This window comes from Schistocerca americana, chromosome 5, assembly GCF_021461395.2.
Source record: "Schistocerca americana isolate TAMUIC-IGC-003095 chromosome 5, iqSchAmer2.1, whole genome shotgun sequence".
Lineage (NCBI taxonomy): Eukaryota > Metazoa > Arthropoda > Insecta > Orthoptera > Acrididae > Schistocerca > Schistocerca americana.
Genome location: NC_060123.1, coordinates 620,406,358 through 620,431,103, shown reverse-complemented (window position 1 = coordinate 620,431,103; position 24,746 = coordinate 620,406,358).

Genomic DNA, 24,746 nt, shown 5'->3' with positions numbered 1-24,746 from the left:
TAAAGAAAAATATTTTTCATTCACGTTTTCGTACACTTAGTAAACATTTTAGAATTATGCACAGATGTTGTTAAACAAGCTAAGCAACATAGAAAGAAGTTGAAGAATTGAAAGAGCGGTTCAAGAGTTGGAAGAAAACAACAACAGAATATGGAAGCTCAGCCTGTTAATGACACAATCAAAGAACTTAACAAAGGAATCAAAGATTCAGGTAATAATCTGCCAAAATTTATTGAAGAAAACAGAGAGGATGAAAAAAAAAGTTCCAAATCGTCACAGACATTTAGAATTCGAAGATATAGAAGGATACATAAGTCCAAAGTACGAATGTTTCATGATCATCCTATTAAGTATGACTATACTTTAAGTGAATCAAAAATACAGAATGTGCTGATCAAATATGTCAAAGAGATAAAAGACAGAAAAAAAATAGTTGAAACTGAAGTTGAAAATAGAAAAAATATATAGAAGTGAATGAATGTTAAAATGTATTAATCATAGTGAAGATAAAACTTCTGGATAGCGATCTGCTGGTATGTTTAAACATGTTGGTAACTTACCAGTAAATTTTGAGGGAGATAAATCAACTACTTGTGAAAAAAATATGAAAGTACATGCAGATTAATTAATCTGTTAACTAAAAAACATATTACTATGGATTGTGTGGATGAAATATTTGATGCAGTTGTTCTATCAAATTGTGCATATGTATTACGCAATTCAGGAGCATTGTATGGTCCAAGTTCAAGGAGGAAGTGGGAAAAGTGTTTTGAACTAGATCTCATGAATTGGTATGCCGCAATAGAATTTTATATGCCTTATTTTATCTTTGTTGTGTTTCAAACTAATCAAAAACTAATCAGTTGGCTGATTGATCACTGTATGAACTGCATAATCTAGATTTGAAAAATGGAAGAAACGAAGTATTTCCTCAAGAAGTATGGAATTGACGACCACCAGATAATTATTCAAAACCTGGGAATTATTTTAAACGAGTTACATAACTGAAAGGAGATGTTAATAAAAATCCTTATAATTTCATAACAAATTATGCTATATATATATATATATATATATATATATATATATATATATATATATACATGTTACATAGCAAAAATATTGTTACAAGTCAAATGACAACGTCAAAATTGGTGGACATATTTAATTACAAGATATAGAAAGATAAACTTCTCCATATAGTCACGTACGGCAAGAAATTTTTGAAATGTTATTCTCATCAAAGAATACTTATTGGAAACTTATAACTAGAAGGCGATGTTCGCTACATTTGTTTCTGGATAGCCCTTTTCATGTAGATTGTGTTAGCATTTCCTAAATGGCTTTAGCTGCCACAGCTGGCTTAGCAAACTGTTAACAGACATTTCATTTTCGTTCTCGAATCAGGTTCATTCACCAAGTACTAACTATATATATGATTTGTGATTTCTTTCCCCCATGAGGTATAGCTGGATAGCTATAGAATTAGTTTAGCTGGCCAATAATACTGTTATTTGCTATCGTCATCCATTGCTCGAACCCACCTAGAAAAAGATGAGGACATCTGCATTCAACTGCTCTACGCCGTCAACAAGTTGTTGCCAAGATGTTGCCAGAAGAAGAAGATGGGTAAACGACAGTTATCATCCAAGTCGCAGTCCAACATCAACGTTCAGAAAAGAAAAGAAATGGTGAGATGAAATGAAACAAAGACTGTAGGATCAATAGAAAACCCCACGGCGCTTCCTTTCAAAAAGTGTCGAAAGGTTTTTCTGCTTAAAACTAAAATTAATATTTTTTGACTTTATATAAAGGAATAAACAATGATAATGAATTTGATAGTTTGAAATTTTTCTAATTTTTTTCTCAAATTATTTTCTTAAATTAATTCTGATGTGCTCAATGCCCATTATTTTCATCTAAGTTTTTATTTCATTCTATATAGATTTTAATTTTTTTGTGCACTCAGAATTGGGTTGGATGTTTGTATTTGGTAGAAGGTTTGTACATTAAGAGCACTTCGCCTATTTTTATTGTGTAAGCTTTCTTACAAATTAATTTAATTAATTATATATACGAATTAATTATCTTAATTTATATTATGTAATGTAAGATAATATTTTGAAACACAACAAAAATAATATGAGGCTCATAAAATTGTATTGGGTCATGCCAATTCGTGAGATCTAGCTCGAAATTAGTTATATATGTAATATAAAGTAATGTAACTAATTTAATTTATTCATATAAAAGTTATGCAATAAAAATATGATAAGTGCGCTCATCATATCCACTTACTACTGATATGGAGGAGAAAATGTCCTATGAGTATGTGTCCGGAAAGCAATCATTGCCACAGAAGATGGCGCTGACAAATGACATTTCCTCTGACCATGTGCCGTGTGTTCCTTGCATGTTAGAGGCTGTGTGATTGACGCAGCGTTCTGTAAGCAGTAGAATGGTCAGGCATTCATGTCGGGAAAAATCGGAGATGCTGTTTCTGTATGGCCAAACCGCCACATCCATGCATGTTCATTTGTCTGGAAGGACAATGATCACACAAACGCCCAAAAAGCGCTTAAAATGTGTGATGTGATTGGTGTATATGAGGATACTTGTTTTGATATAGCCGTACTACCCCTCGAACATTTCCGTATGCTTTATCTTATACCAAAACCAGCTCGTATTGATCCCGACATGAACACTGAACCATTTTGCTGTTTACAGTCCGCTGTGTCCATCACACAGCCTGCAACACTCAAGGAACACATGGCTCATGGTCAGAGGAAACGTCATTTGTCAGCGCCATCTACTGTTACGATGATACATTTCCAGATACATATCCACAGTTACTTTTTTACTTTATTTCCATTCAGGAATTAGTACCTGCAGCTTCTCGGTTTTATTAATGTTCACCCAATATGTCGCTGATGCAAGCAGATTAAAGACCACTAGGAAACAAAAAGTACAGGAACTCGTGGAACCACTGAAGTGAAATTAAGGACCGGAAATATTTCCGATATAAAACCATAAAGAAGTTAACTGAACAAGTCTCACTACAAAATCACTACGAAGTTTGAATGGCTGTTGATAAGGACAACTACATTGTCAGACAAGTGAGAAACACCATCTCTCTCCTTTTTCTCCAGTTTGTTTTTAAAACATATTATAGAAGTCTGTATCAAGGAGAAAGTTCCAAAGATTGAAGGTATTACTGGCATAAATAGGTGAGTTAATTTTATGAAGTGCTATGCTGTGCATTTGAAATATATGTTTTCGCATGCCAAAAATTTGTAAAGGTGGTGAGGAAGGTAGAATGAGGCAGCTAGTACCCCACTTCTTAGGTCTCGAACTTGTCAATCAGTAAAGCACTTGCCGGCGAAAAGTAATGGTCCAGAGCTTGCGTTTCCTTCCGGAACACAGTTTTAATCTGCCACGAGGTTTCAAATACAAACGCATTGATCGCAGAAGCCTTAACTAAGGAAGTAAACGAGCCGAACAACGAATTCTCAGAGGTTACAGGGAAAAGACGTATAAAAATTACGCCATATACTAGTGATAATAATGCCAACTGAAAACCGCCCGACAAATTTGACAAGATTGTAAATACCAACAGGAGAAGTAAACGTAATAGCCAACCGGAGGCCTAACTTCACATATATAGTTAGACTGTAGAGTGAAAGAAGAAACAAACCATATTACATAGACTGTTCACTTCAAATGTCCGTTTTGTAGTTCTGAGGAGAAGCCGAGATTATATCGAACGACAAATGTAGGCCGAAATGTGACTGTTATTTAAGGCGAAAGATGAAGATGTGAGAATGTATCCTCTTTTGTCAGTTAGTAAAACAGTGTATCAATAGATCCCCAAAATGCATAATGAAGATATGGTTCAAATGGCTCTGAGCATTATGGGACTTAACTTCTTAGGTCATCAGTCCCCTAGAACTTAGAACTATTTAAACATAACTAACCTAAGGACATTACACACACCCATGCCCGAAGCAGGATTCGAACCTGTGACCATAGCGGTCGCGCGGTTTCAGACTGTAGCGCCTAGAACCGCTCGGCCACCCTGGCCGGCATAATGAAGATGCTAAACGCCACATCATAAGGATAAAATAGGTTGAAGATCAAATGCAGTTTGTTGAAGGTAGCTTGCGAGCTGGGGTACTGCACTGGGAAAAGACATGGAGCGTTTATCTCACTTTTTCATTTGACTTCCAGGGTCTGAAATCTGGTTAGCTCATATACCCCACTTGACGCAGTATACAAGCAGAGTTACATGCAGACATCGAATCAGGTGATTTTAAACATAAATTTGCGTTCCACAGTAAAAGTGTTGTGAGTGAGAGCCTCACTAAATCTGCTTGCAACACAGTAGTAGGATGCTATAAATTAAATTAATTTTCAGACCTTCAGTATCACTTCTGACAGATCAGCACTGCCGCACTATGTTTCATCGTAAAAGAACGGGAGTAATATAACCCAATATATGCCTTTGGTGAGGACCTCCAATAACTGTTTGCACTTCCGTCCCGAAAGTAAACAACGCACAATCGAAAAGTGACATTGGATACAGAATATTTTGCCTAAAGCAGAGGCCCCTGCAACAGAAACAACAGACCGAATCTGTAAAATGAAAGAATAACGCAGAAAAAAACATTAACTGTATGGTCCAGTATCCCAATTAAGTAAACGTATGATCACTTTAAGCTTAAAAAGAAATACAATCAGCGAGTTGGAAGGCACATTACTAAACGTAGAATTCTGTACAACCATTACGTATAACGTCACGACTTAGGGTAAGTTACTGAGCATCCTCTATTAACTTTGTGTTCTGCCTTACGGCAGGTCTTGTCATGGGGGAAGCCCCGGCAGAGAGGTACACCGCATGAGTGTCTAGGGAGGTGATTCCAGAGGTGGGTTCCCGTTGCCTTCCAATGATGATGATGAAATGTTAATGAGGACAAAACAACACCCAGTCCCTAAGCGGAGAATATCTCCGACTCAGCCGTGAATCGAACCCGGGCTCCTTGGCGTGACAGAGCGCCGCGCTGACCACTCAGCTATCGGGGCGGACACCCTCTATTGATACTGTATATTAGTTGAAAGACAGATAACATTCAGTTCGAAACATTTGTACCGACCGGCGTATACTGTATAGCGAGAGGTGATACAATATCTGGTCGACATAGAATCTAAAAATACTAAGAAAAAGTTCAAAGGGACCAAGAGTCATCTCCAAGAGTATTCACAAGCCGGTCGATGCAGAACATCCGAGAAAGAAGTAACTTCGGCATTCACCACTATACCAAGATACTCCTTAAGTTATGGAAACAGATGAAAATCGGATGCAGCCAAGTCGATACTGTATGGAGGATGATCAGTGTCAGTGAACGCAAGGCGTCGGTTTGTTGCAGATGCTTCAGCGCTCGTATTTGGTGTGGCATTGTCATGCTGAAAGAAACAGTGTTCCATGCGCCGAAGAACTCCCCGCATTCGATAAGCGATTACATCATACTGTTTCTCGTACAACGACATAGTGAAGTCACACATGGCATCACACTGTTTCTCGTATAACGACATGGTGACGCTACACATTGCCACGTTAAACGCTACAATTCGGAGCCTTTGGTGCACGAGGGTTACAACATTCGTCAGCAAAGTGGAGTATCGACCAAGTAATATTCGTACAGTTCTCATCGGGAAGTGCAGTACGCCGTGTTCCAGCTGCTTGTGGATGACTCGCCGCACCACCTCAGCCGATATTCAGACCACAGTAACAAATTAGATGTATAAAATATTCATCATGCCTTCGAATTTGTTTAGTGTGTGAAAAACCAGGAAGTGCAAAACACCTTGGTAGTGCTTTCTATGAAATGGACCATGTGTAGATATTATTTTACTAAACAGCTGACAAATTGTAGGTAGTGATATGGAGCAAACATGACATGTTGGTACTGTTGCGATGACAATGTTGTCGTACATCGTCAAATTCAAAATTATCACGGGAAAAATTTATTTTATAGAGAAAACAGGTAGTGCATTACTTTTGCGGCTGAGGGCCTCATTTGCATAGCAGTCATCCTCAAGATTCTCCGCTTTGGCCGTGAATCACCTTGTTGCACGTTTCCGAGATAATGTGACGACGATGAGGTTCTATGATGGTATCTGACGATTCTGCATTGACTGTAATGTTTCCATATCCGTTGTACACCTGCTGTAAGTACTGCACAGACTCCTGTACCGTCGCAGCCCTCGTCGTGAGTTTCATGTCGTTGGACTGCAGTTGTAGAGTGCGTACAACCTAAAATAGCGACACTGACTTAATTCCGGAGTATATTCCTCTACACGATGTCCTCCTTCGTAGAACCCGGGAAATAGTTTCAGTTCAGTGAGTGATACGATACGGACGAACTCTTATTCACATCAAACTCCACGATCAGTTCAAATCTGATGTGGTGGACATACATTGTTTCACCACTCACTCACTCACTCACTCACATCAATTACATATGCGAAAACTTTCTTAGATCATCCCCGTATAAAAGCAGACCACACTACGCAGATCACTCATCAATAATCACTCTCTTTCTGCAGTTTACACGATTTGATTCAGATACTGATTTAAATAATTTTTCCGTCTCTTTCCGAACGAAATCTTACACACTAAGCACACCGTTACGTCAACAGTAACTGTTTACCTCGTGACTGCTCTGCATTTAAGTATTCAGTACTGAAGGTCGAAAACAGACCGTCTCATAGAGACTATGGAAAGAAATAAATGAAACATTTATGTTCAGATATATGTAATAGGTGAAGGTATTAATATTTACTGGTAATTATGCTGAATAAATGATAATGAAGCCAAAAAAAGAACCTGTTACGAGGTGTCTCAGGAGGAATGGTCAATATTCAACGATACGACAGGAGCCATCATTCGGAAAAAATCAGTCTCTTAAAGCTGAGCTCCGAAATGAGTTTCTCAAGAGGTATGAGTACTTGTTCGTCGTTGATACTAAGAAACGAACCTGTTTTACTACAACCTCTTTGCTTTCCATATTGTGGAAAGGGAAGGGATATTATCAGCATTTGTTCGTGGGAAGAGATGTGTTTCATAGTAGCGAAGATCAACAAGCGCTTGTAGCTCTTAAGGTATGCACTTTAGAATCCATGTTCACTATACATTTTACTTCGAATGATCGTTCCCGTCATATCAATGAATATCGAGCATTCCTTCTGGAGCAGTCTGTGTACATTCCCTTGAAAGACGTAGTGAGATAAACACATGGTTAAATGAAGGTAGCGTAGATATTGTATTAAAACTGATGAACAATAACATTGTGGATCACTGGATACGTGGAAAAGTCAACTGAATAGTGGAAGCAGAATATAAGGTAAAAATTTGGAGACATTATTTTGTGACACCTAAATGTTATCGATAGGAAACTGTGGCAGTTAAAAGTAGGGTCACAGGGCAAGAAGGTTATACAGGTGCTTCAGTCTTCAAGATTAGATTTGTTGGGCTGAGGTGGCACTGGAGCCAAACCCTCAGAAGCAGTAGGGAGTGTAGCAGCGCTGGGTAGTTTTCAAGACTGGCTGTTTCAGAACAGAAGAAAAGGAGGCAGCGAACGTGGGCGGCTGCATGGACTTGTCTATTTTCTTTGCCTCACCATACGGGATGCGTTTTGTGTTTTTAAGTTCCTGGATCTTCCGTTCCTCAAGGAAAACTCTGCATTCCCTACTCCACACGGGGTGATCCCCAGATCACTTTACACACTTGGGAGGAGAGGAGCAACCAACTCCCTCATGGGTGGCTTTACCACATTTCCCGTAAGTGGCTTCCCCTCTACAGCCGAGAGTAGTGTGTCCAAAGTGTTGGCATTTAAAACACCGCATGGGGTTGGGGTAATAAGGCCATACACTGAGACGTAGGAAACCTGCCTTCACATGCAGTGGCAATTTGGTGCTTTTAAAAGTAAGGATAATTGAGTCAGACTTCATGTGAGCACCATCTACTCACTTCATAATGTGTTACACGTCGACAATTCCTTCCCGGGGCCATTCAGCCTTAGTTCGTCTTGGGGAATGTCAACGAGATCTCTGAAAGTCACAACACCCTTGCTGTAGTTCAAGGTGTTGTGAAATTCAGTCTCTATCGCAAACTCCCCAAGAAATTGTGCTTTCTGCAGGTTCTGGACTTGCTGGAAGCTAGAGGTTTCCACCAACAACGTTCCATTTCGCAAGCGCTTGACAGATTTTAAGGTGCCAGCAATGCCTTCTAAGCCTTTCTGTATGTAAAATGGTGACACTTTATCGAAACTCCCCTCCTTTCTTTTAATTATGACAAACACACGCTGCGAAGCAGTTTGCATTCTGGTATTAGTAACTGAATCTGGAGGACTGGCTACACGAGCCCTCTTGTTGGATTGGGTGTTAGAACCCACCAGCGGTCCACCCTTTCCGCAGGGAGGAGAAAAATAAAAGTTCGAGGGTTGCATCTCGGTCCCGCGAGCAGCTATGGAACTAGAAGTCCACCTAGACAGAGACCCGCGTGCCTAGGTAAGCCTTATACTACTGAGGTGCGACAGGTACCCCAGAGGTTGCCCGCTAACGACTGTTCCACCTCAACAGTCATGCATCTCATCAGAGCGCAGCACACCTTGAGATTGAGGGGTTGTTTATAGAGGTTTATTCCATCCTCGCGAGCCGGGCGGTCAAGCCAAGATTACCATTCCACGCAGCACACAACATTCCACCGCTGCGCCATGCGGTGGTCGCTGAAGCATGTCCGGGGTTTACGGTGACAGGGGACTGGCGGCGCTTACCAGTCCCCAGCCAAGGATCCCCAGGATCGCCAAGCCCGTACCAAGCAAATGAATGCTGAGCCCCTGGGGGCTTCAGTCTTCAAGTCTGCGGGAAGCATGCTGTGATACACGGGGGACGATTGTCGTGGCTTGATCAAATATTGTACAGAATTTAAGTTTCATAACATCCCACAGACAACTGTTACAGAATTATCGTAATCTTCGTCTTGTTCCATCGATTTAAAGAGATCATTATTGCGCAACGACAGACGTTGTAGCTAGTTGTGGTGTTACTCAAGATGAGATGGGGATGAACCTCGGCAAGGCAGGACCTCATCAGCTGCCGAGTGCGCGCTCTATCGGCATCCCAGCCACGCCGTCCGCGGGAGGCACGCCAGCCAGTAGGTCCGATAGGGGGGTGGGAAAGTAGCTTATGGCTTTATTGGAGGCGGCGCGTTGCGGTACGCTCAGCTACCCTCCGCCCTCCCTCTTCAAAGGCAGCGACGTGGGATACGATGGCGGTTTATCTGCCCGAGCTCCTGCATGACAGGACTCAATACGGGCCGTGTGAGAGCTTCGCCTGTAATTAAGTTGCTGTGGTTGGTAGGTAAATTGGAAAGCGTTGGCAAGGCGAAATACGGATGGGACTAATTTGGTCGTTGTGCTGTGATGTGGCGTCATTAGCCCTTCAATGCAACATGAAGCACTGATTGCTGGCGTGTGAGACTTTGCGCTAACTAGATGTCAAAATTTCACTTTTACAGGCAGTGGAGCGATGCTAACATTTAGTAAGGAGAAAAGGTCTAACTGCAACTGGGAGATGAAGAAGCTTGCACAGGATGGAGTAGCATGGAGAGCTGCATCAAACCAGTCTCAGGACTGAAGACCACTATAATAACAACAAAGGTCTAACTAGGGCTATCTTTTTCCACGTCTATAGTGTAGAGTGTAAGTGAAATTTACTGTATGTGTGTATGTGTAAGAGCTCCTCCAGGCCTGTGGATCGAAGTGGGCAAAATCTGACACACAAACTCTTTGTCTCAAGAGAACCAAGATATGGTGTCTTGTAAAGCTCTATCTTATACTATGGAGATACAGCCATGTGTACTTTTTTAGCCACTCATGTATAGTCTGCCCTCTATGACAGGTGTGAGGTGTATTGTGTGGGAATAGAGTCAAACTGCCTTGTTAATTGCTTTTCACGGCCGCCTCGAGATTGTCGTTTTCCAGTCCCCCATGTGTAGGCTGCCCAGCACAATAAGCACATTGCGTTGGAGTAGTACTGGAGTAGTACAGGACTTTAAACACTATAACTCCAATCATTACAAAGAAATCACGACTATTTTTACACCTGCCGAATAAGATTTTCCATAATAAATTAGGACACTCGGAATTAAATTCACTGGGATAGGATTCCTGTCTAGGTTTGTGATTTGGGGTTATCATGGGTTGTAAGACACTTTTTAGCAACACGATTATTATTAAAATCAACCAAATTTCACAAGTATCTGGTCCATTTACAGAGTGACAAATATCAACAATTTAGTGGAAGGCTGTTGAGGTAATTTGCAGAGGCTGTTAACATGGCGGCATTGCGGTAGCGGCAGCACTATTGGCATCGGCCTGCTATAGATACTCCTGGCGTCGAAATTATATTTCTACAGGGCCAAAAAATTCTGCCATGATAATGGTGTCACCAACTGCAGCATCCGAGGCCCATAAATACTGCTCTTAAGCTCCTCTGGCCTCAAAACTCCAAGAATATGACGGACAATGATCCTCTATTGCTGGCGAGATGTTAACCACAGCACTGCTCGGCCCAAACTCCTTACCCGTCACAACGGACGAGTTGCCACCTGCGAGCCATCAACACCTTTTCCACTCCGCCAGGTACTCCCGTAGATGCAGGGCTTCCCCACATCTTTTACTATGGATTCATTTACAGTACATTGTATAACAATCATACCAGTAGTTATTTAAATCCGCAAGCACGGTTTAAACAATATTGTTCAAAAAGTTCATGTAGCTGAAATATATAAACAAAGTCAAAAAATTTCTATGACAGATACAGCACTCCACATAAGCAACACTACAAATTGACACAGAAATATCGATACAGATACAAAATAGGTCGAAAATAGTTCTTACAAATTAAACTGCGGAAGGTGATACTGCGGTCGGGGAGGACATCAAGCATGAAGGGATGCAGATGGTTCGCAGTTATCAGCGTGTCTTTGATTGCTGCCACAGGTTCCATGCTAGCGCAGGAGAGTATCTTTCATAGGATAATGCTGCTCACACGAGCTTGCAGCCGTGGCGCCCTGTACGTTTCAAGCCACCGTTTACCCCGATGACGGCGTTTACGGAGACGACCATCGCCCTAGTTTAGCAAAAATGTGATTCATCCGAAGAGCTGACATGCTTGCATTGATCGACGGTCGAATCTCGAAAGTCCCTTGCCCATTGGTTCCGTCCCCACTGCAATCCTAACTGACGATGTCGTTGGGTCAACATATGAACAGACAGTGGTGTTCTGTTGCAGAGCTCCATGTTCAACAATGTACGATTAACGGTGTGCTCCTGAACACGTGTGGGTTCATCAGCATTGCACTCTTTCGGCAGAGATGCCACAGATCGCCATGTGTCCTAGTTGACAGAGCGGACAAACCTGCGAACCTCACATCCAATCATTTAGCGCCTAACGGCAGTTTCACTATCCTTCTACCTCTTTCCGTAGATGCTCACGACATTAGTACTTAACATTGGACCAGCTTCACAGATTTCGAGAAACTCGTTAAAGGGCTCTACGTAATAATGCTCTGGGCTTAGTCAAAGTCGCTTATGTCAATGAATTTCCCCATTTCCAACCCGTGTCCACTAGGGTGATTCCCCGTCCGTGTCTGCTCCGCTTACATACTTTGTTACCGTGTCACGTGGCCGCTACCCCACAAGGCAGCATACAACGGCACGGTGGGCAGTGGTCGTAATGTGTCGGCTTATGAGCGTATTCCAATTACCGCCCAATACCCCATTCACAAAAATTTTGAATGTAATTCATTGGAAAGAGCTTGAAAGAGAAATTGAACGGGATGGACAGTGTCTTGAAAGGAGGATATAAGATGAACATCAACAAAAGCAAAAGACGATAATGGAATGTAGTCGAATTAAGTCGGATGATGCTGAGGGAATTAGATTAGGATGTGATACAAAGTACTAAATCAGTTGTGCTATTTGGGGAGCAAAATAACTGATGATGGTCGAAGTAGAGATGATACAAAATGTAGATTGGCAGTGGCAAGGAAAGCGTTTCTGATAAATTTGTTAACATGGAGTAAAGAATTCAGTGTCAAGAAGTCGTTTCTGAAAGTATTTGTATGGAGTGTAGCCATGTATGGAAGTGAAACATGGACGATAAATAGTTTGGACAAGAAGAGACTACAAGCTTTCGAAATGTGGTGCTACAGAAGAATGCTGAAGATTAGATGGGTAGATCACATAACTAATGAGGAGGTATTGAATAGAATTGGGGAGAAGAGAAATTTGTGGCAGAACTTGACTAGAAGAAGAGATCGGTTGGTAGGACATGTTCTCAGGCATCAAGGGATCACCATTGTAGTATTGGAGGGCAGCGTGGAGGGTAAAAATAGTGGAGGGAGACCAAGAGATGAATACAGTAAGCAGATTCAGAAGGATGTAGCTTGCAGTAGGTACTGGGAGATGTGGTTCAATGGCTGTAAGCACTATGGAACTGAGGTCATCAGTCCCCTAGACTTAGAACAACCTAACTAACCTAAGCAAATCACACACAGCCATGCCCGAGGCAGGATTCGAACCTGCGACAGTAGTCGAGGCGCAGTTCTTGACTGAAGCGCCTACAACCGCTTGGCCAAAGCGACCGGCTGATGAAGAAGCTTGCAAAGGATAGGGTAGCAGTGAGAGCTGCATCAAACCAATCTCTGGACTGAAGACCACTGAAAAGGGCTTCCTCGGTTTGTTAATACCACACAATGGTACATGACGGAAGGTGTGGACCAAAGGGTTTTGAGGCACTTCACTCACTGTTTATTTTTTACAACACACTTTTTTGAATAACATTGATAATACCTTTAAAAGGAAGCAACACAACAGTCCTTGTAAGTCGCCTAACTGCATAAGTGAACTACTAAAAATAATCGTTAATATGTTTATGAACACAATAAACTTCAACTCACAAATAGCATTAGGTTGTTTACTAATTAATTAAATGTCTGTTCAAGGCAATTTCCCCACATAAGCAACACAACTTGAAACCAGAATTCCATGTATTTCCTACCTAATAAATGTTTGCATATGTTAATGGCCATACATAGTAACCTCTGAACAACAATTCAATTGACTTAGAAAAACACAACCACCTAAACATATTTACAGAATTATGGGAAAGAAATGCATATACACCTTCTGTTTAGCAAATGAGCCACTTTCGGCCTGAGCCACCAACGACATAAGTCGTTCTCATTACCCACATAGAGCCACTCCGAGGTACTGGAAGCAAAACATAAGTCTTCCACGTGTACACCAAAGGCACGGTTTCCCAGACTGCAAGCCGTAATAAACCAGTCAACACGCTCCCGCCTCCAAGTAGAGGAAGGCGTCGGGCTGGTAAACAACGCCCGCTACGGTGGGCGGGAGCGACTACGTAACTGCTTGCCACAGTGGGTCGGTTCCTCCCGCAGCCTCTGCGAAGACCGGTGGCGAAATTAATGAAATTAGCACCGCCTGTGACACAAAGGGCAAGCAACTCACCAACGTCATAAGGACATAAATAATTTGCATTTACAACGTGTCCAAAACATCTGTCTATCCATTACTTCCAGCACCTCAGAGGACACCACTTAACACAGTGAATTCAGAGTCATCTAAACATACCGCGCTATCTCCGCAAAACCACATAAACTTCCTGCATGAGCGCTCTACGCTTAAAATAAGGAGTATTAACTTAACACAACATACAATTTCTAAATCTCCGGGTGACTGGCCTGGACTCGTGAAATGAATCTACCAACATATCATCATGGCCAATAAACCGCCTCCGAGGCACAAATAAGATATGTCCTGCAACACACAGATTAAAATATCTAAAACAGTGTCCGTTACAAGATTAACACTCAATGCCACAGAAACAGACATCGGTTCGTTACAATAAACGCACAAAATACGTGGTTGAGAAACACAACCAAGGTAGTGGCACACGAGAAGGTCAGTAATAGTAAAGCCCTTTATCATTTGCCCATTCAGAGGGGCGTAAAACAATAACACTTGAGCAGAAAAGTATGAATGCATTTGAGCAATTCAGTGACTGACAACAACTAAGTTTTTAAATGCAGAACACAAGTCCTCACAAGACAAACGCGGCCTTACGCAATGGTCTCCTAATAGTAAGGTCAAGCGTCCAAAGCACACTGCTCAATAAATACACCACAACGGCAAGCACACTCAGTAATCGCCAGAACGATGGACACTGAGAACAAAAGCTGCTTATGTCCAAACCAACAGTGCTCGCAATGGCATCACGTGAGTCACAGAGCCACAGAGACGAGAATGTAGTCACTAGAAGCAGGCGGTAAATCCATCATAAACAGGGAAGCAACATGTTCCCGACAGCATCGGCGCCTCTACCCACCAAGTTCGCCGCAAACGCCCAAACACAAACAGGTAACGTGGCAAACTTTCCTCTTGCCACTACACACGGCGTCGGCAGACACGGCTTCACGCTCCGCGCACTACTGCCTATCTCACTGTCTCTGCTCGCCCTCCAGAATCCAACTACTCGACTGTCACAGGTGCCTCGCCGACTTCCCACACGAGGGGGCGCCACGTCTCCCTTTCCTTCGCGATACAGCGATAGTAATAAACGCGGTACGTTCGACAGATCAGACCCGAGCTGCCGCGGCTCAACCACAACAACAACAACAACAGTTCAGTGGAAGGCTATCGTCAGTTTCATAAAGAGTATCAGCAATTGCTACTCGGAACATTCGAATTTAAAACGGTGAAACAGATTGTAGTGGAGCAGTTTCATGCTGCCGCAACTGTGTTGATCCCACTTTGCGAAGGATAAGCCGAATGTTGCCTGTCTAGACATCTCTGTTAGTCCGTTGCACAAGACGTCGCTCTTTACGCTCTTTGCAAACACTGCTGGTAAATTGTGAAAGCCTCTTCAGTACACTGTTTGCCGTCATAAGTAAACATTTAGTCTCTCATCAAGACTGAAGCAACTTGCCGAATGAGTTTGCAAATTAATTCCCTGCCCTCGTGGGCCGATAACGCGGTAGCCGTGGTCTGGGCACAATTTAATTACTCTCAGCCCACTCTCCCATCCTCTTAGAGTAGCCTCCGATACATCAGTGAATTCGTGGTTCAAAGAAGAAAGTCTCCGTTCTTAACCACTTAGATTACAAACTATCTGCAAGCCAACTCTGATATGGTATTTCGGCATTTAGCTCGTACACAGTCAACAAAACAGTAGTGTTATTTATACCTTCCACTCTTTATATTTGCCTAAGTGTATCATACATCTACCTCTAGCTCTCTGGAAGTATAGCCTCACCTCACAAACTTTTCATATACGAATTACTAGTGTACCAACAACACAGATTGTTTACTCTATTTCGTATATCGCGAGTTTTTCTAGTTTTAGATTCTCTTCAAAAACTAGAAAGAAATGCAGGGGTTGGGCAAAAATATGGAAACACAGTCAGAAATGTGTGCTCGAACATAAGGACAGAAAGTAACCAAGACTGCAATTGCACTTCTGTAACTGACCACATACGGCATCTGAGCTTCCTCAGTACGTTGCAAGCGTCAGTCGTAATCAGAACAATGTTCTGCGTAGTTATTAGTGCATTATGTCGGAGCTAAGTGAATTGGTATGTGGGAAAACTGTAGGTGTTCGCATGGTAGGTGCTTACGTAACGAGGTTAGCCGAAGTGTTTGATGTTACGTCAGGGAGTTAGGAATATTTATTCCATCTACAGGAAAAGCGGATGAACATCATCCACTAAGTCACAACGCGGTTGTGTTGAGTAATCATGACAGACGATTGTTGAAGTGGTGACAAAAAACAGGACGACAGCCGCAAAAGTCACTATAGAACCTAATGTCGCAGTCGGAAACCCTGTCAGCACCAAAACAATACGAACGGAGCTCCTTAACCAAAGAACTGCAGGGCGTTACGGGATTCCAAAACCACTCCTCAGTGATACAGTTTCCCGTGATGAGAAAAAGTACTTGCAAAAGACATAAAACCTGCGCTATTGTGAAATGGCACTAACGTTTGATCGTATGAGTCCTATTTCACATTGTTTCCAACGTTTGGTCGAGTTCACATGCCAAGCAATGAACATAGCGGAGGTACGGTGATGATTTGGCCAGCCGTATTGTGATATTCCACTGGTCTCATGGTTCCTCTGTAAGATCGCATTTGATCCGAACACGGTATTAACGTATTGGAGAGACTTGCCATGATTTAAAACCGTGTGAAAAAACTGCTACGCCAACAAAGAGAGCTTCATCATGGAGACTTTGCTGAGCGAAGCGAAAAAGCCAATAATGAGAACAACGGGAAACGCATTCAATGACATTAAAAGTAAAATTTTGTCTCGACCTGAATAAAACCACTGAAGATTTTGCTCTTACGTAAAGTCATTCTTTTCTGTCACTCATTGACGATAATGGCACCGAATCTGAAGATGGAAAGAAGTATGCAGTAATGAAACTGGTCTTTCACCGCGGAAGCTGGTAAGACGACTCCTCACTTCAATCATCGCACGAATGTCGAGATGGCAGATAACGAGATAAACAATTGCGGAGTATAAAAGCAACTACAATCGCTTATTAGTGGAACGGTATCAAGATCAGATGACATATCTGTAAGATTCTAGAAAGCGTATGCGAAATGACGCGGTCCTCTCCTCACAGAAATTTATCGTACTGGTACAAAGCGACCGGGAAAAGGCGCAGGTCATACCCGTTTTCAAGAATAGCCGCAGAACAGGAGCACACAATCACGGGCCAATGTTGTTGGCCTCAATCTCTTGTAAAATTATGAAACATGATTTATGCCCAGTTATGACTCTTTGGAGAACGATTCTTCCTATAAAAATGTACATAGATGCCGCAATCATCCTATGAAACTCGTTCCGCCATTAGACCCAAAGATTTCTATAAAACGGCTCTCAGATGGATGCTGTGTTCCTTGACTCCGGGGAAGGCATTTCACACAGCCCAACTCTGCCGTGTAAAGAGTTACATGCGTACTGTGTATCGGACAAGATTTACGCGTGGATTACACCTCCAGAAGGTGAAATTACGTAATTACGGTGTATTATTACAACACTACGACTATTCAACACATGACAATCAAATTATAATACAAAGAGATTGTATAATGCCAACCCATTAGGTGAGCTATTTGGCAGCTTCTGTTAGCACTGAGGGCTGGCAAAGAGTGCTTTGCAGCATTCGCATATCCCAGTGTTTTTACTCATATGTTGATGTTGATGTTTCAGATCATACACTACTGTAGCTGTTAAACGGAAACAGCAGTTTACAGCACCAGCTGAAATTTCAAATTGCGACACCACTTTTCTTTGGATAAAGACTTGGCTTATATTATTATTTTGTTTATAACACAAACAAATGATAATTTCACAAAGCCATAACGCGTTTCAATCAGCCGGCGGTCATGTTCAGACTGTGAATAGGTATAACGTAGAAAAACAGTCATTGTATAATCTATGAAATCTTTCAGGTAACTCGCTTCACAGATGAACCGTCCGCATTGTACACTTCCACGTAAATTCTCCACACAGAACAGAGTGAAAATATATTACTTCGACATCACTGCTTTTCTCATTAGAGCGTCTTGCACAGTAATAGCCCCTCCCTTGAGCTGGTATTGTCTACAGTAGTTTTGAAAACAATATCTCTGCTATCAGTACGTCGTTCAAACAGTTTCCAACACACAGTACTACTTAACATAGTTTTCTTCAGATGTAAATTTGACTGAAGAGTCTCTTTTGTGTTGGTATGTGTAATGTAAATAGCTTGGCGGGTTTTATGGATCATACAATGATTTTTCTTTCCTTTGTTTATTCATTGTCTCTTTCAAGATGACCATTGGACAGTCGAAAGCGCCTGCAGTATTGTTAGAGGCTCATGTGATAGAGCTGAAAACAAACGCAATATAAAAAATACACAAATCTATTAACATATAGAAGTGTTAGAACTTAAACTGGTGGGGAAATTTGTTTCTATGCGTTTACAACCTGCGTTCATCAATTGCATCGCTATGATTGCTAGAAAGTATGATGATTCGTCGTCCATCTCTAGACCAGAATTTTTAAAGAGTAGTGAAATGTAATTCGTATTAATATCAACCAGAAAATTTCTCAAGAGCCTTCTCATTGTACTTGAATAATCATATACATGGCGAACATCAATAAAACAAACAAACTGCAGAGACGGAAACTAAGGAAAAACGGTCCTATGAACATGTGTCCGAAAATGCATCTTTGTCACGGTAGGCGATACTGACGAATGAAGAGTTCCTCTGACCAGGTGCCGTGTCTGTATCCCATAGATGACGATTCTGCAGACTGATGATGCCAGATGTGGTAAAGGTTACTTCGTCGATAAAGAGGACTGATGATAGACGTTCCTTGACTGTGTCGGTATGGTGCAAACTGTAGACAAAATCCTTCCCATAGAGGTAAATCCACTGATGATAATCCTTGCACTGGTTATGGTGACAGAGATAGTAGCGGTTGCCATGCACGATACACACAATTACACTTTGGCTTACACCATGTTGGCGGACCACTTGCCTGGAGCTTGTAGTAAGGTTTGTCTCAATGTCTTGTAGAACCCGGTCCTCAAAATCTGGTGTACGCATGGTCCGCCACATCCCTGCACATTCTGAAACGCTCCATGATTACACAAACGCCAAAAAAAGACTTGAAATGTTCTGTGTTGCCGTTGGTGTCTGTGAGGGTACTTGTTCTGGTGCAGCCTTGCTGTCTCTTGACCGTTTCCATCTGCTTGGCCGGACTCAAGCGCCAGCTCGACATATTCCCGACGTGAGCACCGTACTGTTCTGCTACTTACATCACAATGTGTTAAACACACTGCCTGCAGCACACATGGAACATACGGTACGTGGTCAGAGGATGGTGTTATCCGTCAGCGCCATCTAGTGTAGCAATGATGCATTTCGGGACACATGTTCACAGGAGCTATTATCCTTCCATATCCAGCCAGGAATCCGTCCCTATAGTTTGTCGGTTTTATTAATGTTCAACTTCTATATGTTTAGCTTTCTTCTGAGACTATTCAATACCTTTCATATATGACATGATTATACCCCGTCACAACTGTCTTCCTCTGACGAGCTTTCCTACCGAAAGTATGTGCGTAACGCATGTGTACTATTTTTATGCAAGGAATGCCGCTGTGGTACCTAAAAGCGCGACTTCTGGTTACCCTGTATATCTCGGATATGCCAATATGTTCGCATTTCAAATAAAGCTAAAATATTGCCAGCCAATGTGAAATTTTGACATTACTGTTTAGAATAATGTTTCGTGCTTTACATATCGGCACTCCATGTGAGCCGTGGAGGCTGGTGCTAGGGTGCTCCACTTGTATCGCTGATATCGATATTCGGCTGTCCTGCCATCTTTGACTGCCCCCACAGCGGTTTTCCGGCTGAACATGTGACGAGGGAGTCTCCGGTCGGGCTTCAACGAGCCAACTTGTGGTGAAAATAAGCCTGCGTCCCTAACCGTGGTGCATGGGCCTCGCCGTGCTAGCCGCCCTTGTCTTTCGGCGCGCGCCGGATGTACGGTGCCGATCATTATGCGCATTGTGCAAAATTGTGGTAGGTTCGTCGCATCGTGTGGAACAGCTTCCCACCTGATAATTTGCAAGCTCCAAGTTACTTATAACTTTTATTCTGTATTTAACTAAGAAGACTATTGAACCTTGTTGTGACATGGGTAGCTGTCGGAGATGGTTCTGAACTTGGTTCCACAGTGGCTGTTTGTAAGGAGACTGATGTTCCACATTCCGTTTCTGTTTATCCGTCGAGTGTGTGTTTGAAGTGGTTTTTACGCAAATTTTAACTTGTTTTAACGCATATTACCAGAATAGGGCCTGGCTGCGATTGTGTACGTGCCCGGCACGCGTAAAGTTGATGGTTTAATAATTTATCACGGCACAATTAGTGTTTATTTAACATTGAAAGTGCCTTAAGGCAAGTGGAAGTGATCTCTAAAGTTTCCCGCTTATTTACTTGGGGATGGGTATTGTCAGAGTATTGCTCCGCAAGAATTTCGGGGTGTGCTTATTATTTATTCCAGTGTGGCTGTAATTTCACCTTGTTTTCATTGCAATCTATTTTGTGCTGCAGGCCATTTGTTAAGATTGGTTGTTCCCTGGCGTCGGCGAGGTTATGGATTGTCAGGACCGCTCATTGTGGTACCGGTCGGATTATATATAAATATATACCGCCTGCTATATGACCCTGTGTGCAAGCCTTGGGCGGTGAACGCTTGCATTGTCAACCGGCCATACCGTTATTGCTTCCAAACACTGCTATGGGCCATAATGCTGTTCTCTAAAGTTAAGTGGGACTTCGGAATCATTCAGAGTCATTATGTCCGTTAGTTAAGTGAGGCCACCCTGTCATAATATTGGTGTTTCTTTGATATTTTACTGGTTGAGGTATTAGTAGCCATTCTTATTAAACATCTATTTTAATCGTTTCTGTATCTTTATTAAACATGGAACTTGTTATTATTTCTGTGCGCAAGTATTTTTAGTATAAGCATGTTTCACTGTGGACCTTTAAGTGGACAGTTCAGTTTTATTAAGCTTTAAGATCTATTGTTGTTTATGAAGTTGTGGTATTGTGTGGCTGTGTACCTTTGGTTGGAAATGGATAATGTTATTATTCGTTTGACATATGGTTTAACAAGAACGGTTTGTGATTGATTATTCACCGTACCTACTACCAAAAATTTTGGTTACGGAAGCAAAATAATATGATTGTTACGCGTGTTTATGTAACTAAAGTGTAGATTTGTATATTGCATCAGTAAGAGGGCAAATGTCCGAATTGATATATATAATAAAATTTGTTTTGAGTCAAATTAAAATTGTAGAATGATAACAAGCATGTTCATCACCAGTGATACCGGGCTTCCTATCTCCTTTAAATAATTGAGATGCGATTTTAGTTTTGATTTTCTAAAGAATAGAATAGTACCAGGGTTCACCATGTTTTATTGTGTGGCAGATGACTCCAGACCGAACACAACGACCACCACTGCCCTATCTTTGTTCTTGTCCTAGTTAAATGAGGTAAAATGGAAGGAAGGAAAGTTGGGGTTTAATATCGGATGGACGACGAATTTATTAGAATTGAAGCTGGAACTGAGTAAGGGAAGTTGAATCGTATGTATACTTATTACAATGGTCTTACCACAATTATCTACAACAATGTGGGTAAACTGCAGAAAACCAGAATATGGCTGGTTGGGCAGGAATTAAAACCACTGACTTCTTGAATATGATTTCACAATAACGTTTGAGTTTGGCCACGTCTCTCCGTGTTCAGCAATATATAAGTACCCATAGCGTGTACTACATGTACCACTTGTCAACATACTGAAACTTTTTTTTCTGGATATCGATGGTTTTTCCTAATTTTTTGGTGTTGAATTCACAGACAAAATAATTTCTTTCTCTGTCACGTCACATTTCCTAGATACAAAACAATCAAAAACAGGAGTGGCGAACATTCCAGAATGTACCGGTATTAATCGCTCGATTGCATCATCAAGACTCGAATCTGGTTCTGCCCCTCCACCTCCCCCCCCCCCCCCCCTCCCCGCACTCAAGCAGCTGACCACTTTGCTACGGAGGCGGACCAAAGAAATTTTGACCTCAATTATACTTAATTTGTACACACGAACAGTAGGCCGGAATTAATTGACAGTGTATTTTCATCTTTAATCTTCTTTGGTTGTTGTTTGCCATTTCATCACACGCTCTAATAGCACTGTAGCAGAAGTCGTCCATCATCTCAAGATTACAGTGACCTCGAGATCAGTGTTCCGTCGTACAGATATCTTGGTCAAAGCGTTCACCATGCTCATCGCTTATGGCTCTCGCATTTTCCGGCCAGGTATCGAGGTGGGAATGTAAAAATTGAATATTAAGCGAGCTCTTGAACTCCATATTCTTGTAGTTGTCTATCAGATGATTCGCCTTGGAAACATAGGTGGCACCTCTTCTGTTGCCTAAACATCCCCTCACAATTGCTTTCAAAGAGGACCAAGCAGCTAATTCGATGTCTGTGAGTTTCGTATCGAAGGTCGGATCTTTCATAACTTTTCTTATTTGTCGTCCAACAAGTATGCTTTCTTTCAGCGTTTCTTTATTCAATATAGGAAAATTTCTTTGTAATTCCTGTAAGACCGGCCTCCTTTACCCTTAGTGTCAACAAGGTTCTTCACAAGGCCCAACTTGAGATCAAGAGAGAGACAAATTCAATTTACCGGCCGCACCCAATGGAGTGTTTCTCGCAGTTTCTTTAGCAGTTTCGTCTGATGAGGTGATAGACGATTTCTTGATTGTATAGTAGTTCTTGGTGTCATGCTGTCCCAAAGGCAAACAAAAAAAAAACACATTAATCCATGATCCCATCCTGTAAACTTGTAAGGAGCACAACAAATTTTAAATCTCAGCAAAGTTACCTTTCACGGTCTTGTACACGGTGTGCTCGTGGGAGTCTGAGAAGCTTGTAGGGATGTTGCAGGGTACACTGCGCTGAGAAAAAAATTCGATACTTTTCGCTGTCACCGAGTTAATTAACAGAGATATTAGTCAATCAGACCGTTACGCACGTAAATTCAAGCGACCCGCTAGATTAGGTTTCCCGAAATCGAACAACAGAACAATAGAAAAATCAGACTTGAGACGTTAGTAAAGACTGAACCCTAGCCAAAGGCCTAGCAGTCTGGTGCATTATGATCTGCACTATGAGAGCATCTGGGAGCGTAACGGACTGATTGGGTAACTTCAATGCTAGCCAACCCGGAAACGTCGCAGCGTATACAGCTATTTTCTTCACTGTTATTTTATACCACAACCCACCCTACCCACACCTTCAAAAGCTTTTCAGGCTATTTTTGACCACTATCTATTTATAGCTCCTAACAGCGAAACCATTCTTTACCAAGTATTCTTCATGTCTCCTGTATAAGCCAAAGGTACCGAAGCAGATGTACTCATCATAGAGTAGTACAATTCTAAGCTGGTTTTGTCGAAGTCGATAAGTAGGCGCCAATTCTGTGGGTGATTTTGCAGACCTAACTGCTTCATCAGACCACTGACCTTTCTGCATACACACGCTGAATTCTGCATTCAAAAGCACTGAGCTAAGACTCAATGGTTCACATGGCTCTGAGCACTATGGGACTTAACTTCTGAGGTCGTCAGTCCCCTAGAACTTAGAACTACTTAAACCTAACTAACCTAAGGACATCACACACATCCACGCCCGAGGCAGGATTCGAACCTGCGACCGCAGCGGTCGCACGGTTCCAGACTGTAGCGCCTAGAACCGCTCGGCCACTCCGACCGGCACTGAGCTAAGGAAGTACCTCTTGATCAAATACAGGAAATTACTGCCCGTGGAGCTAGAAGGTTCTGTTTTTACAGTGTCACTCCAAGGACTTCATGTCGCTATTCGGAAAAGTTTAGATAGCCGACCAAACAGTTTGGTTCATTTTGATTCAAGAGCTGAGATGAAGTATCATGAGATAGAGTGCAGTGCTCTTCTACGTGTTCAACACCTACTGATTCACGTCGAAGTGGGTGTGATAAGGAGCTTTGCTAGTTACAGACAGCAAAAGGCGACCTTTAGTCTCGGAGCACAGCAAAATGCACTGAAGAAACATGGGATACTTTAGTTTTCATCTAGTTTTTCATCTCCAATTTTTGTGAGGCAGAAGTAACAGTCTGGAAAATTGTCTTTTGGTTGCCACCACAACAAAGGAACAGCTAAAGGCAGGCACGGTGTCTTCCTTTCACCCATTCGGTTAAAGTCGTGAGGTTATTCACACAATATGAGGTGCGAAATTTTTGTCTTACTCACCAACAGGACAATAAAAGTAGAACCGATGTGACTTCTTAAATAAGTAAGTAACTGGGTCTCTTTGAGATTTTTGGCCAAATCTCCCACACTCGTAGCGAAAGTTGTCAGGGTGGTGTGGACAACAACGATGATTGTCAGTTACATTTTTACGGCGTGTAACAAACCGAGTCAAAAAACCTTGCGACGCACAGCTATAGGTAACTATTGTGATAACTAGACCATGTGTGTTTCCAAATGCACTACAGCATAAAACTCTTTCAGACTATGGGCTATCTTGTCATGGCTACGAAATTTTGTTAATGTAAAAATATGACATGGAAGGAGATGAGCTTTTAAGAAGACGGACAAGACATAATGCCACGTGGGCCTCGAGCAAGGCAACCACTGCTCCGTATGAATAAGGCGTGCTGACGAGATTGCAGAGGCCACGGCATTGTTGTAAGCAAGAATAACACCCTCGGGCGCCAGGATCAATATTCGACTTAGCCTACAGCCAGAGCGTTAGACAGACTTCTGGACAACTCTGAAAAGATTTCGATTATTAGCAAGACCTTCGACAGCATCAGGAGTAATCAACGCTACTAGAGAAACTCAACCACAAGTTCCTGAAAAAAAGTACAGAAACGACTTGCGCACTGGATTAAGTTGTCAGTCCCATGATTTAAGAGTGATTCCATGGATCAGCTAGGCGCGTACAACAGCTGAATAGTCGGTAGCAGTCGCTATACAGCAAC